The 8,468-nt window shown below is 36.9% G+C and overlaps 1 long non-coding RNA gene across 6 annotated transcripts; it reads left to right on the top strand.

Moving 5' to 3' along the window:
* LOC109948479 lies at positions 2,798–8,468 on the top strand. 6 transcript variants are annotated; one of them, XR_002271123.1, is made up of 8 exons: positions 2,798–3,047; positions 3,824–3,884; positions 4,640–4,718; positions 4,811–4,929; positions 5,254–5,382; positions 5,623–5,683; positions 5,941–6,039; positions 6,125–8,468. It is a non-coding gene; the product is annotated as an uncharacterized LOC109948479 (long non-coding RNA). The 6 variants fall into 6 exon arrangements; XR_002271126.1 differs by adding an exon at positions 3,191–3,316 and having other exon boundaries at positions 5,623–6,039; XR_002271116.1 differs by having other exon boundaries at positions 5,623–6,039.

Genomic DNA, 8,468 nt, shown 5'->3' with positions numbered 1-8,468 from the left:
GTACAGTTACCATTTAGCCCTTTAACATGTCATCATAACATTGATTCGTTAAGTTAAGCTACCACATGGAGAATTATCCAACTTGAACACGAACGATATTTTTAATAGGTCCGGCAATCCGACAATTGTGTCACATTCAATCAACTAATCATAACTAATGAATTTGGTTTCTGCTACTCTAAAAGCAAATGAATCTAACTAACTAGTAAGTACAATTTATGCGTCATCTAATTGGATAGTCTATACCACAAGGGTTCCCATTAATAGCTTTGTTGGATATGAAAAAGAAGAATTAGGTGGCTGGTTGCCATTAGAAAGAATCAAAATTTGCATCTAATCAGTATATGATGCATAGAGGGGAAGAAGGAATGGAAAATAAAAGAATTTTTTGGGTACCTAATATTCAGAAGGCAAGGTTGTTGTGTGATCCAGAATTTAAGTAGACCAATAAGAAAAATCTGAAAAAATAAAAATAAGTAAATAAGTCATTCGAATCCCCAAATATCACTGAAATAATTATTAATAAAAAAAAACACAAACTGAGCGTATTTATTTGTTCTGGGCCTTTAGTGGGCTAAAGCCTCGTAGAACTTTAGCGTATTATTATTATTTTTCGGTTAAATTACGGACTAGAATTTACAATTTTAAAATCCACGAGGAAAAAGAAAATGCAAGAAAAAAATTTGAAAACACGCGCGCTTTCGTGGAGAGGTATTTAAAACGAAAACGAAAGCCAGAGCGTCAGCCAACAGTCAGTTTCGAATCACACTCTGAAAAGAAATCGAAAAGAATAAGCTCTGTGAAACCGTACAAGCTCCGCGTAAGTATCTCTGCAATTCGACGATGGCGAATCGTGAGCCACGTGAACCTTGGGGTAATCGTTTCGTTGCTACAGTAGTGTTTGCTTCTTTATTTCTTACAGTTCTTAGCTGTTTGGTTTCTGAGAAAACTCGAGAAAATGAGATCAATATCTGGCTTGATTTTCATTCCATCGCTTAAATATATCACAGAAACCAGATATACTAATCTCTTCGGTCGCTTTTTGATCGCTCTGTTCGTTCGTTTTTGGATCGCTCTGTTCGTTCGCTTTTGATCGCTCTGTTCGTTCGCTTTTCGATTGCTCTTCGATCTCTCTCTGTTAGTTCGCTTTTCAATATCTCTATTAATTCGAAGTTCCATCTCTTTATTAGGTCGCTCTTCGATATCAATTCGTCCGCTCATCGATCTCTCCCTTCGGTCGGTATTCGATCGCTCTCTGATCTCTCCCTTCGTTCGCTCTAGGATCTCTCCCTTAGTTCGCTCTTTGATTTCTCCCTTTTGATTTCTCCCTTCGTTCGCTCTTTGATCTCTCCCTTCGATCGTTCTAGGATCTCTCCCTTCGATCGCTCTACGATCTCTCCCTTCGATCGCTCTCGATCTCTCCCTTTGATATCTCTTCACACGAAGCGCTTGGCTTTTGAGTTTTAATTTCTTTTTTCTTTTTAAATGTTCTGCTAAAAATGCTTCATGTTGACATAATTAAGTTTTTCTCCCCTCTGTTTTCTGAATTTCTGTTGAAAGAAAAACTAAAGTCAGAGAACGTTGTGCATCTCCCTCATTTTCACATGTATTATTGTTTTGGTTTCTATACAAATATTTCGCTTGCTTTATTTGGCATGTATTGAGTTTCTGGCTTCAAACCGAATTTACACGTATAAACTTGCTTGTGATTTCTGAGATGCAAAATCTTTTGTTTGCTCAATGAACCTTCGCAACTGGTAATGCAAGTTCTAATGCACTGTGCTCATGGAGAAATTTTTTGCTGTCTGTTTAGACTCCCGAGTTATGCAATAGGATGTGTTATAGGTCAGTGTGATCCAAGCAATCTTATTGTATTTTGTTTTTGTTGACTCGTTATAAACTTAGGTACAAACAGTTTTCATCCCCTTTCTATATTTGAGAGCGAAAAGGGCCTGTTGTTGTCTCGTCTTCTGTATGTTTGGCACTGATTCTTACTGTTTTCACCACTTCATGCCTATTTTCCATTCTACAAATGTGAACAAAAATTTGCACAAACATTTTGTTCTTTTATTTTCTGGCAGTGTCATTTTTGGAATCGTAAATTGATTACTTAAATGTGACTCAATGTTCAGGAGTTAAGGTAAAAAGTGGAGACTCTGTCGTTGTTGAGGCTGGAACTTGGGAGATCCTGTATCTTACAGAGGTAATGGGGGAAGCTGTTTAACTGCTTTTCTCTGTTTCTTTTGTCTTTTTGATAGTTCCAGCATGGTGTGAAACTTTCTTTTACAATGCAGGCTCATCTGGATGATGTCAAAAAAGCGAAGGGAAGTGATCCTATTGAACTCTATTTCACAATTACCGATGGGGAATTAGATGAGACTAATGTTTCGAAAACTATTCCTCCTGAATCATTTGAGAAACTTGTAATTTTGATGAGATTGAAATAGCTTATAAAATTGAGCTTTCGCATAACTGGAAATATGGGAGCATCCGCTTTACTGGACACAAATGTGAAGCTACTAGGTTATATCCTTTTTTATATTGCCTTTCATGTTTGAATTTGGTGTCTTTCATGTTATTAATTCTCATGAGATATGCTTTGATTATTGAATTATTTGTTGTCTCCTTGACTGTGCTCTGTTGATGATTCTGGTGGTGGCGTCTTCACGAACTCTGACACTGGTAAGTCGTAAATGCTTCTCACTTTAAAAAATAATAATAATATATTTCCTTTTTCTTGCTTTTTTTTAAAAAGTTTTATTTGAGGCTCTGACATGGCCGTCTACACAGATTCTGATGCTGATGATTTCGAAGATGACTTGCGAACTGTTCTTTTTTCAGATCAGGGGAGATCTGCTAAAAGTATGCTAATTTTTTTATTACTGGGAATTGAGTTTATTTGATTTGCAACATCTTTATGTAGGAAAAAGACCTGTGAAGAAAGAACAATACATCTCTAACGAGGAAGCTGCGAGAATTTGGAATGAGAAAAAATCACATACCATCGACGTTATTAATTCACAGAAGAAGTTCTTTCCTGCTGACAGGTTCCTCATTCTCCCGTTGTTTCTGTTTTGCCTCTAATCTGTGCTCGTCTTAGTAGTGAGTCCGTTTCCTTTTGATCTTGTCTTCTGTGTTTGTTGCCTTTCACTTTGCGGTTCTTGACTGAGGGCACATATTTTTGTTAAAGTGTCTTTGTTGGCAAATTGGATCACGTTCAAAACATTCTCCAAGAAAACAAAGGGTTTTTGGAATTGGACCTTATGGATCTGGAGAAGTATATTGATAACCTTAGGTCGATGGCAGCCGATGACAGGTTCCTCATTATCACCCTTCTTTCCTTTTTTGTTGTTGTTGCCCGTGCTTATTACGTGACAGCCATTGTTTTGTAGCTCTCAGTCTCTGACAGTCGTCCCATAGTAGTGGGTGTTCTGATTTGACTAAGTTGATGGGCTTAGCTCCTTGGCCCCTAATCTATGCTAACTAAGTGGTCGACATTGTTTAATAACTCTGACCCTCGTCTGAGTTGGTTTGCTTTCCATGTTTTTGATAGTCTGTTTTGTGGGTTTGCCTTTTGGTTTTCGATTCTTGACCAAGAGCACATTATTTCTCTTTGTTTTTTGTTTGTATTTGTGGGTTTGCAATTTTGTTTCAGATGTTTTACTAAGAGGTTGGTCTTCATGCTATGACCTTTAATCTATGCCAAGTACATGAAATCCATCGTTTTAGATCTCTAACAGTTGTCTAGTAGTGGATTTGTTTGCATTTTAGTTTTTGATGCGTGGTTTTTCCCCTGAGCACCACTCTTTCTTGCATATTTCAGCGGTTGGCCTGAATATTATGTTGAATTGAAGAAAAGTCTTGGACTTGAGTTTTCCTCTCAGGTATTCTCTCTCTCAAAAATCTGATTTGAGTATCTCCTTTGGTGTCTAGTAGATTCCCTTAGGTGAATATCTGGAATTGTTGTATCTACGGTGGTTAACTGCTAAATGTTATATTTGTAGCACTCCGTGTTTCGTCTTATATTATTGACAGTCCCAACTATAATTGTTCATGCTCCTAATTTATATAGGACATTTTGGACTTGTGCTCTGGGGCACATAGGTCATGGAATATCCTTGTACATGCATACAAATGTTGTCATCATCATCTCTGTTTCTGTTTGTTTATGTATATTCTCTTGTGGTGTTCTTTAACAAATCTGTACACGCAAAGCAAGCTTGATTTAGGTTTTAATTTCTTGAAATATGGATCGTTCTGCAATACGTGTTCTGGAGTGTGTGCATTCTTGTCCACGGAAATTTCCCATACATAACTATGTGTATTCCTGACCTTTTAAAACTTTTAGAGTATGAATATGTGCCTTCAGTGTCAGTCTATACATTGGATCAATCAGCTTCTTGCATGTGGAACTGATTGCTGAATCTTTAGTGCGGGTTATGTGTTTTTACAAATTCTTGTTGTCCAATTATGACGAAGAGATTCTCTATGATGTAATATGGAGATAACAGCAAGTATTAACCAAACCTGCTGTTTCTTATCACATTTTCCTTTTGACTTTGTAGAATGTCAAAACGCTTTTATCCCTTAATCCAATTATCATCTCTGAGTAATTGAACTCTTCTCGATATTGTTCAAGGCTGTGTTTTCTGAAACACCTATTACTTACAAGAATGCAATGCTCGCTCCTCCTGTTACATCCTTCAATGATTGCTCTGGTGGGGGTCGCTAATCTAGATTTTGTTTCACTTGTATGTGCATTCAAATCATTTAGCTCTTAACTTTTTATTGCTTCCATATCATGAATCAGATGAATTGGATAGTGACATTTGTTGCGAGGAAGCTGAGAAACTCGATGCACAAAAATCCATTATCGTTGATGCTATCGGTAGATTGAAGAACCCTTGGGACCATCCCACCTGCCTGCAGGTTCCTCATTCCCTCCCTTCTTTCTTTTTTTGACTCTAATCTCTGCTCATTACATAAAATTAGTTGTGTAAGAGGTCCGACACTACTCCTACTGTAGGTGGTTTGTTTGTTTGTTTCTGTTTGTACATGTGAGTTTGTCTTTTCATTTCTGATTTTTTACTAAGAGACCGACCTTATTTCTTTGGTCTCTTATCTATATCATCTACGAGAAAGCTGCTGGAACTCATTCTTTTTACTGAGTTGGTTTTGTTAGCCTTGCGGATTTGCCTTTTGGTTTCCTGTTCTTGACTAAGAAGAGCACGCATTTTTGTTCTTTGTTTGAAGTGACTTGCTTGGCCGTTTGGAAGATATGTGCTCCAGTCTGGCACGCTACGAATCTATTAAATGTCGGAAGAAACTGTCTGATTTCAACGACTATATTTGTTCAATTAAGGGGAAGGCAGACGTTGACAGGTTCCCAATTCTCTCCCTTCTTTGTTTTTCCCGTGTGACATCACTATTTAAAGTTTTTTTTATTTATATAGAAGTGCTAACTCATCTTACAATATTCTGCTGGAGGTGTTGTGTGAGGCTTTTTTCACAACAATCTGTTCTGACCATTGTTGACAGTAATGCAGTTTTCGTACTTCCACTGATGTTCTTTATGTCTCATGGATTTTTCCCCTAAATACCACTCTTTCTTTCATATTTTAGCCGCTGGATTGAAATGCTGGATGATTTACAGAAGAGTCTTGGGCTGGAGAATAATCCTCAGGTTTTCTTATCTTTCCACAATCTGTTAGCAACTTAAAATTTTCAACTCACTGTTAAAAGTTGTATCAGTAGCAATGCATGTTGTCTTACGTTGTCGACGCAGTGCCAACTTTAATTGTTCACTCCCCCAATTTATGTACGGCATTTTGGACTTGCGCTCTTGGACACATTGTTCATGCAACTGGAAAATGTTGTTCATCTCTGTTTCTTTTTACATATATTCTATCGTGGTTTTGTTGGGTTTATGTAAAAATTTAGGTGGTACATCCTATGGCAAAGAAGGCAAAGAAGGCAAAGAAGTCAAAGAAGGCAAAGAAGGCAAAGAAGGCAAAGTATGCTGACCCTGATTGATACACGGTATGTCGTTTTCCTCCTTTTAAAGTATGCTTCAAATTTGTTAAGTTTTGTTTTCAGAACTAACCGTGTATCTTGGAAATAAAAGCTTTTTGTTAGGTGTTGGAGGACCACAAGGATCAGAGTTTTAACACTGTTAATGCTGCATGGTAACAACATAATCAAGAGATGTTTTTACTGAGAACCTCTGCTCATTTTGGAAAATGATGGATGCCCCTTGGACATTATGTGCGTTGTTAGGTTGTTAATGACTTGTTTTGTCTTGTGAATGGTTTACGTGTAGGCTGGCTTTTGTGGTGCTATTAATTTTCCTTGTGCTTTTAGCTTTATCGGAAACAAGCTCAAAACTATTAACTCAATACATATAAAATTGTGCATGGTACATAGATGCATATTCTCGCACACCCAATTTTTCAGCTTCCTTTTCTGGAATGTGTTCATTTGGTTCTGCTCGATTTTATTTTAGGTTAAGTTTTACACAACCTTAGGGCTCGGAGTAACCAGATTCGTAAATTCTTCATTTTAAGTTCATCTCATCTCATCCGTGCCCTTGCTTTCATTGTTCCTTCTTTTTTCTGGTAATCAGATTATGGTGTTGAGATTACCTCTCAAGCTACCCAAAAGCATGCAAACACGATGAAGATTGTTTAACGAGACAAAACTAGAAAAGTAGTTATGTCATATGTCCTTCCCAGTTCAAATAATTACCAGAGGGCCCTGCAGTGCGTAGTTCGTACTGTTTTGAGAATATAGTGTTAGGAAATTTTTTGCTGGGCTTAGTTTATTATATAAGTCTCACTGGGGTAGGCTTGATATAGTCTAGATAGAGTGTATTTAGGTTTGCACAGCTTAAGAAACGATACAATGAGAAAGTAACCAGTAAGGTAAAACGACACTACCAAAGAATTTAATCAAAACCTGAATCATTTCACGCTTCAGCTTAAGAAAATTGAAAAAGGGTCAGTAGATTGCTTAAAGGAATTGTAGGGTTTCATTCTGTTCCAATTGAAAACTCAATTCTTCAATTCTTCAAAAACGAAACTTTGACTCCCATGTCCTTCTTAAGTTTCTTTTTGTTTTGGGTTGAAAGTTTTTCTTTGCTGGGTTGTATGGATTCAGTTGAAAGGCTTTCAGTTCTGCTTTCTTTCCTTCATTGTAAGCCTTTTTTCCGATTTTCTGGCCTTGGAATGAAGTTTCAGTCTTGACCTAAAGAAAAAACTTTGTTTTCAATTAGCAGATTCTCTCTGTGACCAGTTTCTGTTCTTGGTATCACTGCATCGAAGAACTTGAAAGACTCACTGAATCCAATTGCTAAAGTGAATTGCTTCAACAATGTTCTTAGTTCGAAGATATAGAAGCCAAAAATTGTAGATAAGATGTATATGTTAAGTGTGTTTTCTTCTGTCCAAAGGTGTAGAATTCATATATTAGTGTTTTTATGAATTAGTTGTGCTGCAATAAAGCAAGGTTAGAGCATGTTGTACTTTCTGCACAATGGGAATTATAAGTGCATGGAGATTAATGAAGATTGCTTATTAGAGCATGTTCTACTTCTGTCCAATGTATGCATGTTGATAGTTCTATCTCTAATAAAAGATTGCTTATTAATGAAAATTCTTTTATGTTTTGGCATAGAAGAACAGGGCATATTTCAAGAGAAAATTGTTTTATGTTTTGGCATAAAAATTTGGGATTCTTGCACAATACACCACTGCTGGTACTCCTCATCAAAATGGAGTTGTAGAGAGACGAAACAAAATGTTGAAGGAAATGGTGAGGAGCATGATGACGAGCCTAAATTCTTGTGGGAAAAAGTATTGAAGATAACCATGCACCGTGTACCAAGTAAGTCTGTTCCTAAGACGCCATTTGAACAATCGACAGGTATGAAGCCTAGTTTGTTACATTTCATGTTTGGGGTTGTAACCCTGAAACTAAAGAGAAGCTTAATCCAAGGATTGTGAGTTGGTCATTTTAATAGATTTCCTGAAAATTTTAAAGGTTATATATTATTTTATTGCCCACAATACAATTGCACAGAAAGATAGTATATAGACTCATAATACTAATACCAATTTTGAGTTTGAAGAAGATGAATTTGTGGCAGTACCAAGTAAGTAATGAGCAGTTCAAGTTACCTCCAAGGCTAATCAACGAGAATGAAGATGAAGTATCCCTACAGCAACATGTCCAACCTTCTCCACCACAGAAGTCAATAATGAGCAGTCACTCTCTCACGAAGAGCCTCAAGATCCTCATGCTGATGTTCAACTTGTCATCGAAATTACCAGAAGATAGTCCCCAAGAGTTAGAAAGCCATCAATTTCTGATGAATGTATATGTGCAGGAGATTGAATGACATTAGAATGAAGATGAAACTAAGAACTTTGATCAAGAAAGCATCAATGAAGGAGTGTACGTAGATTATAGCA

The sequence above is a fragment of the Prunus persica genome, chromosome G1 (genome assembly GCF_000346465.2).
Source record: "Prunus persica cultivar Lovell chromosome G1, Prunus_persica_NCBIv2, whole genome shotgun sequence".
Lineage (NCBI taxonomy): Eukaryota > Viridiplantae > Streptophyta > Magnoliopsida > Rosales > Rosaceae > Prunus > Prunus persica.
Note: the sequence above shows the minus strand (reverse complement) of the source record. Positions and strands in the feature narration are given on the sequence as shown.